Genomic DNA, 17455 nt, shown 5'->3' on the forward strand with positions numbered 1-17455 from the left:
GTGCCATAAGGCAAAAGTGATAACTAAGTGGCTCGGGAAACAAAACATTGAAATTTTATGTCCAAGCCAGGAAACTCCCCAGACCTTAATCCCATTGAGAACTTGTGGTCAATCCTCAAAAGGCGGGTGGACAAACAAAACCCCACAAATTCTGACAAACTCCAAGCATTGATTATGCAAGAATGGGCTGCCATCAGTCCGGATTTGGCCCAGAAGGTGATTGACAGCATGCCAGGACGAATTGCAGAGGTCTTGAAAAAGAAGGGCTAACACTGCAAATATTGACTCTTTGCATAAACTTAATGTAATTGTCAATAAAGACTTTGAAACTTGTATAATTACAAGCATTTCACATCAGTATACCATAGAAACTTCTGACTGATTTAAAAACACTGAAGCAGCAAACTTTGTGAAAACCAACACTTGGGGTCATTCTCAAAATGTTTTTCCACGACTGTACTATCCCAAAATCAACATTAAGTCTGATCTAAAAACACCACACAGCAAATTTTAAAAACTAAACGATTTTATTTTGGATTGAAAATTGTGCAAAACCATGGTGGAGTATTTTTATAATCTACTTAGAAACGCATTTTGTGAGAAAAGGGGGTTAGGCTGTTTGCGTTTTGGGCGTGGAACGGCATTAAATAAATAAGTGCCGGCCTTAGAAGACGGGGCCGCTGATAAAAGAAGCCCAGAATAAACCCGCTTCTCCAAAAATTGCTTAATCCACAAGAATGTTTGATAAACATTTCAAGATATTGTACCGCCCCACCTGGCAGCTTTGTTTAGTTAATACCTGCAGTATTTTGGTCTCTTTCTGAAAGATGCATACATGAGCTATTTTTAATGTAAACAATGGCTAGTCCCTATAATTCACGCCCACCTTCGTACTTCTAGGATGGGGGAACGTAGACAATTCAATGGGGTTTTAACCGCATCTTTCAAGGGGGCGTTGGGACCTCAACAAATCTGAGACTCATCCGACAGAATCACATTTGAATTCGCACTCACGGAGTTTCAGTCGAGTTTGTCGCGCCTGCTCCTGCTCTTATCAGCTTTGCACGTCACTTTCCTTGTCTGTGCTCCTGGAGCTTGAACTGTTTGGCTTCAACGAAACTCTTACACAAAAACACTGAAACTCAGCCCGCCCCTTAATCCTTGCGCGCCGCCGCCTGATGCCGGAACTCACCTGCGCGCAGAAGTCTAAGGACTACACCCGAGGCCAGCCACCGAGCTGAGCTTTGCTCGAGTCGCTAAAGTCGCGAGTGCGTCCGAATTAAAGTGTTCTAGGACCGGGGAACTACTGTCTTGTAAACTGCACATTAGCGGTAAGTGTTTTTTTCTTTTTATTCTGCGATCTCACCTCTTTAGAACAACTCCATGACTTGGAAATGCGATCCTTCCAGGTGTGCAGCTCATTCAAGAAGCAACTCGAAGAGAGCGGTAGTGGGTGACTTGGATTGGGCAGGCGTGATTCGTCCATTTCGATAGAGAGCGAGAAGGGAGTGAAAATATCTATCTATCTATCTATCTATCTATCTATCTATCTATCTATCTATCTATCTATCTATCTATCTATCGGCTTTACATTAAAAAAGGCGTCAGACTTGACCAGCAACAAGACCGTGAGGGTTAAGTGGGCAAAAAACACCCTTTATAGTTGGACTTAATGCTCCCTTTTTGGGTATTCTTTATAAAAGACAGTTCTGTGAGAAGCGCAATAGGAGCACCAGGGCAAGCACTTAAACAAATCCAAGTAACGCAAAAACAAGCAAAAATGGAAATGCTTCCGTATTCGGTTTCGTAACAATCCACTCAGTTTTTGAGCCATCTTTTTCAGGAGCAGGCGCAAGACAAGTGCTATATCTGGACTGGACGTCAGGCTATCACACTCAATCACATCAGACCTATTTATCAATAAAAGTCAACCTTACAGCGTTTTGTGTAATAAATAAAATGTTTACTAGGCATTGCATAAAACACAACTGAATTTTTTGTGAGTAGTTTACACCCGAGGCTAATTAGAATATCAGGACATACGATATTTTTTGAGCACGGTGAAGCGAGTTGAGGTTGGTCAAACAAGCAGGTATTGAACATTTTGGTTTTAAATCTAGTGCCATCAACACTGCTAATATGTTAATCAGAAAAAGAAATTAACACAATACAGGAATTCCGAAAAAATGTTTCTAATGAAAAAGAACATACATGGAATTTCAGAAATTACACTGGAGAAGCCCATCATTTACTTTGTTGGTTTTATCAAGCAAAATGACACATTTTATTGGCTAACTAAAAAAGATTACAAAATGCAAGCTTTCGAGGCCACTCAGGCCCCTTCTTCAGGCAAGATGTAAGTATACTTTATATAATGCAGCAAGAGCTCATGGACAAAAAATGCATCTTTTGCTCTCGTGATCTCATCCATATAACAGTTTGATTTACCTTCTAAGACCCCTCCTCCTGAAGTTGTAACTATCTGTTTACTAAACCTACTTTCAGGTTCTCTGCTTGGCTTGACAGTACCGGCCTCAAGGCAGAAACCAGCTTTGGAGAGGATTCCATAATAGGGGACACTCTGTGATTTCACACCAGACCAATTTAGTGTCACCTGTTAATTTAGCATCTACATATTTGGGATGTAGGGTGGAAACCCATGAATATCTGGAGACAAAGTGCAAAATTCACAGGAACACAATGACCAGTGGGCAGCACGGTGGCACAGTGGGTAGCGCTGCTACCTCGCAGTAAGGAGACCTGGGTTTGCTTCCCGGGTCCTCCCAACGTGGAGTTTGCCTATTCTCCCCGTGTCTGCGTGGGTTTCCTCCCACAGTCCAAAGACATGCAGGATAGGTGCATTGGCGATCCTAAATTGTCTCTAGTGTGTGCTTGGTGTTTGGGGGTGTGTGTGTGTGTGTGTCCTGCGGTGGGCAAGGCTGTTCCTGCCTTGCTCCCTGTGTTGGCTGGGATTGACTCCAGCAGACCATATATAGCGGGTTGAAAAATGGATGGATGGACAATGATCAGTCCAGGATTCTAATCAATTCCTCTGGAATCATGTACTCACCACTGAACTCGCATGCAGTTAAAATATGTATATCCATCCATTGTCTGTAGTGCAGGGTTGCAGGAAATTTGGAGCATATCCTAGCAAGCATTAGGCACAAGGCAGGAACAATCCTTAGACTGGGTGCTAGCCAATCAGGGGTTAATTTAGTATCACCAGTCCACCAAACTTGCATGTCTTTGGACTGTGAGAGGAAACCAGACCACCAGGACAAAACACATTTGGACATGTGGTCTCCTTAGGAGTATTGTGTACAGTTTTGGTCTCCAGGCTACAAAAAAGATATAGAACCGCTAGAAAAAGTCCGGAGAAGAGTGACTAGGCTGATTCCACGGCTGCAGGGGATGTATTATGAGGAAAGATGAACAGAGCTGAGCCTTTGAGTTTAAGCAAAAGGAGATTAAGAGGTGTCTTGATTGGAGTGTTTAAAATTATGAAGGGAATTAGTACAGTGAATTGAGACAGGTACGTTAAAATGAGTTAATAAAGAACACGGGGACACAGTTGGAAACTGGTTAAGGGTAAGTTTCACACAAACATTAGGAAGTTTTTCTTTACACAGAGAAACTATAGACTCATAGAATCAGTTACCACGTAGTGTGGTAGACAGTAGGACTTTAGGGACCTTTAAAACTAGACTTAGAATTAACTGGCTAGGGCTGGTGAGGTTTGTTGGGCTGAATTGTGTGTTCTTGTTTTAAATTTTCTAAAGTTCTAACTGTTCTAATGAGGAGAATGTGCAAACTCCTTGCAGGGGGCACCTGGGTATTGAGGCCTAGTGTTCTTTCTGCAAGGCAGCAGTTCTACCCTGTGCCACCCTTTATATAGTTTGTATAAATAAATGTAAAGCAATGAATGTTTTACTTTGTTTCATTGGTTGCATTGAGATCCAAAGTAGATGGAAAAAACTAAGAAATACATAAATATGAGGACGGAACATAAGCCCAAAAGTTAACACTACATACCTTTTGGATACAGCCTCCTGGGTTCTAATGTTGCACCTGGTTGTTGTTTGTCTGGAGTTTGTGCACTCCACCATGTTGGCTTGGGTTTTCTACCAGTCACTCCAGGTGTCCTCCAGCATCCTGAAAGCCTTAAGTTAGGTTAACTGGCGACTTCAAATTGGCTATCTGTGAGTGCGAGCAGGAGTTAGCCATTTTATGAACTGGAGTTCCATCCAGGTCTGTTTCCCTGTGTCTCTCCTGTCCAATGCTGCCAACAGTTCCTTCTGAGCCTAAATAGAATTAAGGAGGTTTGAGAATGAAATGTTATTTTAAATAAATATGTAATAAAAACATAGAATTAAAAAAACACGAGCAGATGAGTAAAGGGGAAGAAAATTTTTTAATTTATGTGGCTGTACTGTTCCATGAAAATACCATACCATACCATTTTTATTTGTTAAGCGCTTAAAAACACAGCATTACAACTGACCGAAGCGCTGTACAGTTAAAACAAGCAAGACTAAAAGCAAAATATTAAAAACAAACATTAAGAGAGAATTAAAACAGAGACACTAAAAAACAGGTCAGGGGACCCAATAAAACAGAAATAGCAAAAAGCAAGTGGGAATAAGACAGGTTAAGAATTAAAAGCCAATGTGAAGAAGTGCGTTTTTAGGTGTGATTTGAATGTGGTGACTGAAGTGGCTTGCCTAACCACAAAAGGTAAGGAGTTCCAGAGCTTGGGTGCACAGACAGAAAAAGCCCTTTCACCACGAGCTTTAAAATGTACCTTGGGAACGGTTAGGAGCAGCTGATCTGCGGATCTAAGAACACGAAGGGGATTGTGACGATGGAGCAAGACACTCAAGTAGGCAGGGGCTAGACCATTTAGTGCCTTATAGGTTAGGAGGAGTATCTTAAAATCAATTCTGAAGCTAACCGGCAGCCAGTGTAGGGTTTTTAAAATCGGTGTAATGTGTTGGCTTCTGCTGCTTCCAGTTAAAAGTCTTGCAGCCGCATTTTGAACCAATTGGAGTCTCGAAAACACTGAAGCAGCAAACTTTGTGAAAACCAACACTTGTGTCATTCTCAAAGGTTTTGGCCACGACTGTACAGTCTTGATCTGCAGTACTGGCACAGAACCAACTTTTTCACGGTTTTCCATATCAGTAGCTGTAGTATACAGCAAATTCAGGTTGTGCCTGGTTTTTGTGGCATGATGGTTTTTTTGCCCTTTGGGCTTATGTGTTTTTCATGTGACAGTACTTTAGTCAACATTGCTTGTATTATCAAAATAGATGATTTTAGATTCTACATTACCCACCTGATCCACAGAGTTCCACCTGCAAGCCTGCCGAGAGAAACCTTTTGTTACAGAATCCTTCTGTATCAAAATTAGATGTCCCGAATAGTTTTTTTCCTGGTAGACAATGACTCTGTAACATACCATTGGTTTACACATTTGTGAACAAACTTAATCTATTACAGCAATACGGGCAGCCACAGCCCTTACTAGCAGCAATATTATAAACAAGGTAGGAGCAAATCTTGGTTGCAACACCAGTCAGCAGTATACAGACTACACATACTACTACTCTTGAGCAAACAGAGCCAGTGTAGAGTCAATAGTCAATTTAACCTGCAATTCTTTGAAATATGGAAGGAGACCAGAGCATCCAGTGGAAAGCCCACAGACACAGGGAACTACGCACAGTCGCATGGTGACCAGACAGGATCTGAACCCAGGTGGCATGTTGGCCACTAATTTCTGTGGCCAACATGCCACTCTCCATACCATTTAGTCTATTTTATTGCTATTTCTTATTCATTTTTTTGCTTCAGGGTTTTTATTTGCTGCTAATATGTTTGGCCGCCTGTGGTGGGTTGGCACCCTGCCCGGGATTGGTTCCCTGCCTTGTGCCCTGTGTTGGCTGGGATTGGCTCCAGCGGACCCCCGTGACCCTGTGTTCGAATTCAGCGGGTTGGAAAATGGATGGATGGATATTTGGCCGCCTTATCTGTCTCAGGAAATGTTTTCCATAGACCTTCTGAAATCCCATTACATTGTATGTTCATTTAATTTATTTGAGAAGCTTTGAGATTTGTTTGAGAACTTGATTCAAACCTATGTGGTTTTAAGAGTTGTTTTTAAAATATTATTGATTTTTTTTATTAGCTGTGTTTGTATATAATGCAAAAATACCTCCCGTTGTCATTATGATTGTCTAACTTTCTGCCCACATGAAAGAATTTGGCTCCCAGCAGACTCCATTATTTTTCAAAGAAACTCATAGAGGAGGTTTAATTTTAATTACAATATCTCAAATACAGTTCACTCCATATATTTTTGAAATTTTGAAAACTTCCATTGAAAAGCATTGGTGACTTTTCAAACACTTTAGCATTAAAACTGAGAAACATTGTGAGATTTTAGTTATTAGTTTACTGTTTCAAATTTACCTTGAAGGGGTTAATTCAATATGCGTATTTTGTAGACTTTTTGTCCTTTACATATCCTATAGCATGGAAACAACAGCAGAATCGTGTAGCAGCAGTTTATGTTTTCACAACCTCTGTTTCAGCAGCTCAATTTTCTTGCTACTTAAAATTGCAATGGGTGAGTTATATGATGTTAAAGACTGTAAAAGTAAGAAATACAAGCAGCCAAAAAACAGGGAATAAGCTCCCTAACTGTTTCTTGGAGATGCATTGCATAGCAAATAAATGTGTACTCATGATTTCTGTTACACTAGAAATAACCTCATGGCTACATTATCTGCAGATCATAATAATTCAATATTTCTCTGACACTGTAATTTATTGGGGAAAGTGCTATCCATCATGAGCTTTTGCAATGAACAATTTTATCTTGAGTCTTCAATAGAGATTAAGTCTCAATTTTTTTGTTTTTATCTTTAAAGAAACTTGAACTCCAGATAGCCATAGACCCTTCATAACCAAAAATTGATGCTATTTTTTTCATCATTTGAGCTGAAATCTGCTGTCAGTGAAAGCTGTTTCAGTCCCACAAGCTTATATGGCCTCTGTTATGAACTACATATTATAAATTATTAACGCATGTAGTTACATTCTGTTGTCACTGTTATTTCTGAAAAATGACTCACTGTTGCAAGAATATTTAATAAACAAGATGTAAATAATTCTTTGATAAAGTCACTAGAAAAATTAAAAATGCTGCAAAGTGTTCAAACTCACCTGACTGTTATGCCATGTGTACATTTTCTTACTTGTCTATGATTTTCTTTTTATGTGAAAGGGAGTGGGTGGCATAGTGGTGATGCTGTCTGTAAGTATGAGGGATCTGGGTTTAATTCCGTTTGTGCACACACAGGTTACAAAAAAAAAAGAATTTACAGATAAAACATCCCAGCAATTATGTAATTACCAAATGTGTAAATAACCAATAGTTTTACTTATTTTGTTTAGTATAGTGCAGTGTCGCCCCTTCCAATGAACTGAAAGAATTATTATATAAATTACACAGGAAGGGTAACAAGTGGTATAACATAAAGAAAAATACAATAAATACTGCTCAGGCCACTACAAGACTTCCTGAATAGGCACCAGTTAGTCCATTCTGGTATGCACAGTTTTAGAATTGTTAGACACAACATTTGGTGGTAAATGAGATACTGTTGTCTGCTTTTCACTGCCACATAACATTGTGTCTTATTTTGATTAAATTTCATCACAAGCCAAACGGCAGAAGTGACTATACTCTGTTGGGCTCTTGATTAAGGCCCTTAACTTGCAATTGCTTCGTCCTGGATGTGACGTTAATCTCTATCCAGCCCTGCAAGCAGGTCCTCCAACTTAAAGATAAAACTTGGGAGTTGGTGGCAGGATTGGCACTCCAGCCACTATGAAAAAAACTTCACACTGTTCCAGTGAGGTGCTTAGGTGTCACTGGCTGTATTTGGGTCTCAATACAAGTGGTTTGTCATGTAGTGGATGTGGCAACATGCTTTCCGCACATGCTCCCAACCTTCATCACAAGCAAGACATACAAAAATTTATGCAAAATGTCTACATAACGTATATGCTGATGTTTGTTCAAGGAAATTCTGTCTAGATGCAGGACATGTCATAGTTGCACTTGGGGCTCTGTCACTCACATCAAAGATATATGGTAAGCTGTGTAGAAACCTAAGGAATGTTTATGAGAGGAACCTATCTGTCACTAATGAGCACATTTTCTGATTTAGGTCAATTGTTGAGAATAGAGAGTAAACAGAAAAGATACAATATAATTTGCTGTGTGTAAAACATGTTTATTTACAGAAAACATTTACCCAAAATAAGTTTCTCCTGTTTTCTCTGAATACATTTTCCAGACCTGAAGCTTTTTATAACACTTAAAATTTAGTGTCCTTTGCAAATGCAAATGCAACCCTTTTATTTGTTACATTCCAAATTACGTGGGTTACAGACCATATAAGTATATTTATAAATTGCATAGTGTTTCTCTGTTTAATTGTTCACATTATGTGTTGTATTTGTTGCATGTCATTTCTCGCATATCTGTAATTACTGTAATAAGTAGAAGTATACTTAAAAAACTGAATTGAATTATTTGGTTTTTTTTTTTTCAAAATCTATCTCTCTGTATGTGTGTGTGAGTGTGTAAGGGTTGAAAATTGAATAATAAAAATGAATCGCATAAATGTATGTAATTAATCACATCTAAAATTAATATTTGAATATAACATTAATACATAAATCATGAGGTAAATACACACTGAATCACTAAATGTAGAATCAACACAAAGAAATAAAAAAAAAATTGCATAGTTTACAATAACCTTAAAGCTGAACTTTTAACAAAATACTATTTGAGCAAGTACAACCTGAATTTTTTTTTATTGATCTTATTAAAAGGAAGTAGCATTGCATTAAACTAAATTCAGGTGAACCCCAACCTAAGAGAAAGAGAGGAAGGCCAACAGTGTCAGAGTAAAACTTCAAGAGTAGGAAAGGAGGAAGAGAATCCTTTTCCCCAGTATAAAAGTTTATTCTAAAATGTTATTGATTAGGTCCAGCCAGGTTTTAAAAATGTTTTGAACAGATCCTCTAAGTGAGAATTTGATTTTTTTCCCATTTCAAATAGGATATAACATCAGTTACCCACTGACTTAAAAGAGGTGGGCTAGGATTCTTCTAGTTGAGCAAGATAAGTCTATGTGCTAATAGTGAGGTAAAGACAATTATGATTTGTTTGTCCTTTTCCACCTTAAGCCCATCTGGGAGTCCACCAAACACAGCTCTTAATGGATTAGGAGTGATTGTGACACCAAGGCTGTCTGAATGGCTTTCAAAGATTTTGGTCCAGAATGTTAATTTGGTTAACTCCCAAAATATGTGGCCCAATAAGGCTGGAGCTCGATTTGCAGGTTGGATCTTGCCCTGGAAATATTTTGGACAATTTAAAAAAATGCGCTCAATAAAAGATTTTAAGTTGAATAATTGTATGCTTTGTGCACATGGAGCTTGAGTGAATTCTGTGCATGGCTACCTTTCACTCCTTTTCTGAAATGTTGAGTAAGAGATCCTTTCCAAACTGTACTCTGGGATCTTTGAAAGGAAGGGACTTTAAAATGTTTTATGTTTTTGTGTTTGCTCTGGTCAGTGGAGTGAGGCAGAGAGAGGACTGTATGAGTTGGCAAAGGTATGAGCCAGCTAGGAAATACATCCAAAGTGTTCACTAAGTGCTGTGTCTGTGAATGGCAATCTCAGAGCTACTTTTTTTGCTGCCCGCTGTCCTACTCTTTCGAATAGTTTAGCAAATCTACTGTAAGTCCGGGGATATACTTAACACTATGCAAGGCATGCACTTGAGGATGCTGCTGCTACACAAGCAGTGAACTGTCTATACTTGTGTGTATACTTTAAGTAAATCTGGAGGATTCTACCAATTGGCAGTGCGAGAAGTCATCACGGTGAGAAAACATTGTCCGGTTTCGCTATGTTGTAAGTTGTGAGAAGGAAGATTTTAAAGATAAAAATCTTTATGTTCTGAAGCTATTGCGAAGATGAAAAAAAAAATAAAAGTTGACAACTGCGACACAGAAGATGGTATGTGAGACATTTAAATGTATTTTGTCATTACGATAGGGAATATGCAACGCTTGTATCGCCTGTGTGAGAAATGGGTTAAGAAAAGCACCATGTATACAGTCACATGTTATCAGTTAAGTTTGATGATTTGCTTCACAGCATCAAACCAACATCGAAGCATTCAGATTTATTCTGTTGGACCTGCATTGCAGCTTACCGTCACATGTTGATAGTAAACAATGATGCCGACGTCACATACCAAAACTTGAACACACATGCCACACATATTTTTGTTGGTACTGCAACTTGGGCATGCATCACATTAATTTCTGACAACATGCTCAGAAGATGTGTGAAAAGAATGCTGGAAACGCATAGCAGTCATATTGCGTGAGTGTAAGCATTCTGAGCATGCAGTATAAACGAGCCCAAAGAGACTTAATGCTTTTTTGTTAGGTAGAATAGTGGTTTGCCTTGTGATTTATTGGGTTACAAAAGGTGTGCCACCTTAGAAAAAAGGTTGGAAAACACTGCTCTACCTATACCTTTGCTCCTGACACGCTAAGAAAGATCTCCGTAGCTGCTATCTTGCTTAAATCTGACACCGTGCATTACTTGGATGGTTATGTTGCTTTCTTTGCATAAATTAACAAAGATACTGCAAACTGTAATAATGGGTAGGGATATTCATTACACTTCTATTTTGTTGAATTTTGTCATATATTAGGGCAGTCAGTATTTTAAGCTACCTGGCAGACTGGCAAGTTAAGTACAGAGTTACTAGAGCAGGGGTATTGAATTAAAATTTAAGGAGGTCCAACCAACAAAATATTCTCCTATAAAAGGTCCGAACTTCATGTTTGTTCTATGATTCCGATCCCAATATATGTAGTCATCGAATGTATATTAAAAAAATATCCATCCATCCATCCACCAATCCATCCATCCATTATCCATCGCTTATCCGAGGTTGGGTCGTGGGGGCAGCATCCTAAGCAGGGAAGCCCAGACCTCCCTCTCCCCGGCCACCTCCTCTAGCTCCACTGGGAGGACCCCCGAGGCGTTGCCCAGTGGGGCATGCCCGGAACACCCCCCCCAGGAAGGCGTCCAGGGGGCATCCTAACCAGATGCCTGAACCACCTCAACTGACTCCTCTCAATGCAGAGGAGCAGTGACTCCACTCCGAGTCTCTCCCGGATAACTGAACTCCTCACCCTATCTCTAAGGGAAAGACCAGCCACCCTGCGGAGAAAACTCATTTCGGCCGCTTGTATCCGCAATCTTGCTCTTTCGGTCACTACCCAAAGCTCGTGGCCATAGGTGAGGGTAGGAACGTAGATCGACTGGTAAGTCATCTGCCTCGCCTTTTGGCTCAGCTCTCTCTTCACCACAACGGACCATTGCAGAGCCCACATTACTGCAGATGCCGCACCGATCCGTCTGTCAACGTCCCGCTCTATTCTTCCCTCACTCATGAACAAGACCCCGAGATACTTGAACTCCTCCACTTGAGGCAGGAATGTGTTCCCAACCTGGAGAGACCATTCCACCCTTTTCCGGCTGAGAACCATGGCCTCAGATTTAGAGGTGCTGACTCTCTTCCCTGCTGCTTCACACTCGGCTGCGAACCTCTCCAGTGAGAGCTGGAGGTCACTGTCCGATGAAGCCAACAGAACGACGTCATCCATAAATAGCAGAGACGAGGTTCTGAGGTCACCGAACAAGACCCCCTCCGCTCCTTGGCTGCGCCTAGAAATTCTGTCCATATAACTTATGAACAGAGTTGGTAACAAAGGGCAGCCCTGGCGGAGTCCAACCTCAACAGGAAACAAGTCCGACTTATAACTGGCAATGCAGATCAAGCTTCTGCTCCTCCTGTACAGGGACTGAGTGGCTTGTAACAACGAGCCTTGTACCCCGTACTCTTGGAGCACACCCCACAGGATGCTTCGAGGGACACGGTCAAATGCCTTCTCCAAATCCACAAAACACATGTGGACTGGTTGGGCAAACTCCCATGCCCCCTACAGGATCCTGGCCAGGGTGTAGAGCTGGTCCAGTGTTCCATGGCCAGGACGGAATCCTCATTGTTCCTCCTGAATCTGAGATTCTTCCATCGACCGAACTCTCTTCCCCAGCACCCCTGAATAGACCTTACCGGGGAGGCTGAGGAGTGTGATCCCCCTATAGTTGGAGCACATCCTCTGGTAACCCTTCTTAAAAAGGGGGACCACCACCCCGGTTTGCCAATCCAGAGGTTTATGCGATGTTGCAAAGACGTGTCAACCAGGACACCCCCACAACATCCAGAGCCTTGAGGAACCCAGGGTGAACCTCGTCCACCCCAGGGGCCCTGCCACCTCGGAGCTTTTTAACTACCTCGGTGACCTGTGCCCCTGATATGGATAGGCCCCCCCCACCCCGCAGTCCTTCAGCTCTGCTTCCTCTAAGGAAGACATGCTGGTGGGATTGAGAAGATCCTCGAAGTATTCCTTCCACCGGTCAATAATGTCTGCAGTTGAAGTCAGCAGGGCCCCATCTCCACTGTACACAGTGTTGGTGGAGCACCACTTTCCCCTCCTGAGGCGCCTGACGGTTTGCCAGAACCTTTTTGGTGCCGACCGAAAGTCATTTTCCATGGCTTCCCCAAACTCCTCCAATGCCCGAATTTTTGCCTCTGCAACAGCCGATGCCGCCACACGCTTGACCCGCCGGTACCCCTCAGCTGCCTCTGGAGTCCCACTGGTCAACTAGCCCTGATAGGATTCTTTCTTCAGCTTGACACTAGTGCCGGATTAACCAATAGGCACATGTAGCATATGCTACGGGCCCCACAATTTCGGGGGCCCCCAAATGGTGGACCCAATATTTAATGAAAAAGTGTAGCATTGAAAAACTGGTCTTTAAAAATATTATCTTTACGTTTTTAAACTGTAAATTTCTTACACAACAAAACTTTAGGGGCCCAACACATAAAATTCACATAAATATTATAAGATTCTTATTATAATCGAGAGTAAAATAATTATTTAGTCCGGTTTGAACTGTTCAGAATCTAAACTTCAGATGATGCAGACCAAAAGGGCCCCCAAATTTGAAATGTGCTACGGGCCCCCACAGCTCTTAATCCGGCCCTGCTTGACACCTTAGGTGTCCACCACCGGGTTCGTGGATTTCCACCACGAGAGGCACTGGCAACTTTACAGCCACAGCTGCATTCTGATGCTTTGACAATGGAGGCTCGGAACATGGCCCATTCAGACTCAATGACTTTCGCCTCCCTCTGAATGAGGTTAAAGTTCTGCCGGAGGTGGCAGTTAAAGATCTTTCTGACCGGTTTCTCCGCCAGACGTTCCCCAGCATTAATATTGATATTGATATTAATATTAATATTAATATCTACCAACAATTAATATTAATATTGCATGTTAGACTCTTGTGTGTTTTTTTTCTCTACCAACAAATTGATATTAAAAAAATAAAAAAGGAAAATTACCATGGCATTTCAACAATAATTATTTTCAATTTTCAGTAAGGACTTTAAACATGTAGACCCTTTGAACTGAATTGGCCTTGTACTTGTATGGAATAGAAATAACTATCTTTAACATGACATATAAAATAAATAAACAACTCTTATTTAATAAAAGATAGATCTACATTTATCACATTTACATTTTAAATAAAAGAAAATCGAACCATAAAGCTAAAAAGAGCACTCCTTTACAATGGTTCCAAAAGAAAATGTTTTTTTATGTTGCCCCAAAATCCATGCTACTTTAATTGAACATTCATTTACACTCTGTTGGGCTGTAATTGAATGTGAGAGGACTCCAGTGGATCTATCATAGTGGGTACTCAGTTTGTTATTTTACATGCCCTCACTTTGGACTGCCGTGGATATGCTTACGCAAATGATCCATGTTTTCTCTCATAGTGGCGTTTCACATTGCTACTTTTTACTAAAGCCATGGTTGCAGAACACATGAGACAAAACTGGTTTTGGCCTACCTGCAGGAAGAACGAACATATATTGGTTTGTCCATTCATCTTTGAAAGTTCAGTTGTCTGTGTACTTTCCTTTTTTTGGAACAAGCCAATGCTCCCCATCACTCTTTTGTTTCTGGCATTTCGTTCTGTGGCATCTGCACATTTTACCCATGCACTGTAACAATCACATTGATTCACTCTCTGTTGAGTGGCACGAATAGAAGTGCACTCCTCAAAAAGGGAAAAAAATGCTGTTGGCAGTCATACTCATTCTTTTATTAGAAATGTGTCATGGTCTGGATAGTGCTGTCACTTGGCCCCAGTCCGCCATTTAGTGATGCCTTTACTAGAGACTTATTTTGGTTTTAGTGCCACTCAAAGATAACTTATTTAGCACTTATGTGATATGACATTGGTTCGATCTTCTTGCAGAAACTTGAAATGAAAAAAAAAAGGGAGCGTAATTATTACCTTCTCAACTTTTCTCTAGCATGCACCAGGACTGCCATAGACCCCCCCCCCCCCCCCCCCCAACCACTTTCCTCCCACTCCCATGCACCTTTGTCACTATGTATAAATCAAGAAAATTAACACAAGTGCTACATATTGACATGTGGCGTATTGCTGTGAACTGTGTAATACGAAATTTAAACTTTTAAGTGAAAATTTTATTTAATAAAATTGTATTGGTAGTATTGAAATATTTTACTGGATGAATATGTAATTCTTTAGGTTAATTATTTCTTTTTGTATGCTCTCGTCTGTACAATCTTCTCTCCTGTTTGATCCTCATTCGTTCATAAAAAGTTATTCCTTTCATTGTTTGCATGTTAGACTCTTGTGTGTTTTTTTTTTCTCTACCAACAAAGACGTCACTACAGTTCATTTAGAGGGAGAAAACCATTGTTTAAAGTGGGCTGTATGCACTCCGTTTAAAAAGCCTCCAATCCATAGTACCAATTACTATTTTGTACCACTTGAACCACTACAGGAAACAACCCCAACATTAAAACATTAATTCATTTCACTGCCTAAATGTGCATCCTTTAAACAACATTGCTCTTTGTAATAAAGTATAACATGATTCAGTGTTACAGCTTCTTTGGCTGGATTTGACTAGGGCAAAAAAACAAAACAGAAAGAAGCTTTAAAACTGATGAAAATCACAAAAAGTAATGCTTGAGGGAACGGCATAAACAAATGAAAATCGTTAACATCTAATGATAGCAATAATTATAATTAAACCAAAAATAGTAAAAAATTCCCATTATTCATACTGATTTCCTGTTTTAAAATAATGCAGTTTCCTCTAAAAGTTTAGTTTTACAATGGCCATCACCAAAAGCCAAGGGCAGTTGCAAGGAAAAGCAAGAATTGATCAAAGGCAGGGATATTTTAGTCATGTGCAATTGTATATAGGTGTAGCATATTCAAGACTGTTGAGCACCACTAAACTAATAATATTAGCCCCAGTTGGAATTTTTTTTTTGTATAGAAAAAAGTACTGAGTTATTTATATAGTAATTATGATACATCCGATTAACCAACTATGTATATATAAGGCCCATTGCATTTGGAAATTTCCCTGGCAAAGCCGGGTAACACAGCTAGTGTTTATACAAATTAAAAAGATCAGCATGTCCAACTCTGATTTCTGTAGTACCTCAGTTTCAGCATCTCTTAAATCAGAATCTTGCCTTAAACCCTTTGATATCTGTGGTTAACCCAGTTTCCTAACTTTCAACAAACCATACCATAAATCTCATCACTTTACTTAATGATTTTCTCTGTGCACCAGTTACCAATTAATTAGCACCAATTAAATTGAACTTTAGTGCTTCAACACTTGTTTAGAACATAGTATCAGTGCAGGAGAAATTTTAAGGCAGAGATGTTTCTGTCATTTGAGCCCCAGTTGCTGGTGCTAGCATGGGCTGTGATTGTGATATAACTGGTTTGCCCTGGAGGTCCAGCTGTCTGCGGTTATTGCGATGCTCTCTACATTTTTCAGGAATCCCCTCATGCTCAATTTATCCTCGTCACGCAGGGCCGGAAATACAGTGCCACTAAAGTGCAGGAGTGAGGGAATACTGTACTTCGTCTCTAGCGTGTTCATGAGCCGCCGAAACCCTTCGTTCTCAACGACTGAAAATGGTCTTGTATCCTTTGCAATAAAAAACATCAGTACATTTTATTATTTCTTTGGTCTTTGCATTCGACTATGGAAGTGGTGCTGCAAATAAATTTGTCAGAGATGTTTGGCCTTCAGGCAATTGCTTCTTTGCAGGTGGTGATTTCTGTTTGTCAATGTGATGGCATTGTACATGGTTCAACATGTTTGTAGTGTTTGCTGTAACTTATGTCAAAACTCTCTTGTAGTACTTGCAAATTGTCTTTTTCTTATCAACTATTTTCTCACAATTTTGTCCTTTTACAGGAAATCCGAAATGCTACCAGAGAGCACACTTAAAAAACAACAGGGCATCTTCATTTTCTAAGTCGTCTGACTCCATTATTATTTAGGTTACTCTGCGCTTAGCTACACTCATTTAAAATAAGGCAAGGGCTTGTTACTGCATTTATGATGCTGACTGCACCCTCTGTTGTTAAAAAAAGAGCATATAAGAAGAAGAGAGCATGCATAACGTTTTGTTAGTGGTTAGAGAAACAGATTCATTGGATCAACATCTATATATGCACGATGTATTTAATCGTAGCTTCGAGTCTCAAAATTTCATTGCACAATATATCACTACATTTCTATTTGTAATGTAAAAAGGCAGTATGATCATAAGTACATTTTTTTTATCATTACATTCCTATTTGTAATGTAAAAAGATAGTATGATCACAAGTTACATTTTTTTGTATTAAATGCTTCCTCTTGATACTTCCCTCTCACCACCTCTGTAAGCAGTCTGATTTGTTTTGGCTTTTCCTTCAATATCTTTTGCTTAGTTCCTCTTCCTCTGTTCCTTGGTCTGTAAATAATACATATATTTTTATTGGGAAGTCATCATCTGTACCTCTGGCTATAATCATTTTTAGGATCTGAAATCACTGGCTAGCACTTTATGTAGGCACATTACACTGCATTGAGCACTGCTCCAGTACTCCCTTTTTGAGCACCCCTTACTGCCATACTAAAGCCTGCTACAAAGAAAGACTGTGTCCTTGCAGCTCAAAAGTGGCACAATGACCTTACCAGCATTTGTACTGTAAGCTTATACAGAATGTGCTAAATAGCTAGAGTATTAATTTGAGCAACCAATGCTTGACAAGGCTCCATCTCCTGAACATGAAAGCCTATAGCCCTTCTCAACTGCCTCTGGCTTTGGCATTGTGGCATTTTCCTTGTCATAAACTTGAATCTGCAT

At 40.1% G+C, this 17455-nt stretch overlaps 1 protein-coding gene across 1 annotated transcript in view; it reads left to right on the forward strand.

Annotated features, from left to right (window-relative positions):
- The first annotated feature begins 1018 nt into the window (after window positions 1–1018).
- Window positions 1019–17455, forward strand: part of LOC114652123 (tight junction protein ZO-2-like) — a 253598-nt gene continuing 237161 nt past the window's right edge. Inside the window, exon 1 of the mRNA XM_051927776.1 lies at window positions 1019–1331. The gene's annotated coding sequence lies outside the window, so the exon portion shown is untranslated. The remainder of the gene's footprint in view (window positions 1332–17455) is intronic.

The sequence above is a fragment of the Erpetoichthys calabaricus genome, chromosome 5 (genome assembly GCF_900747795.2).
Source record: "Erpetoichthys calabaricus chromosome 5, fErpCal1.3, whole genome shotgun sequence".
NCBI classification, from domain to species: domain Eukaryota; kingdom Metazoa; phylum Chordata; class Cladistia; order Polypteriformes; family Polypteridae; genus Erpetoichthys; species Erpetoichthys calabaricus.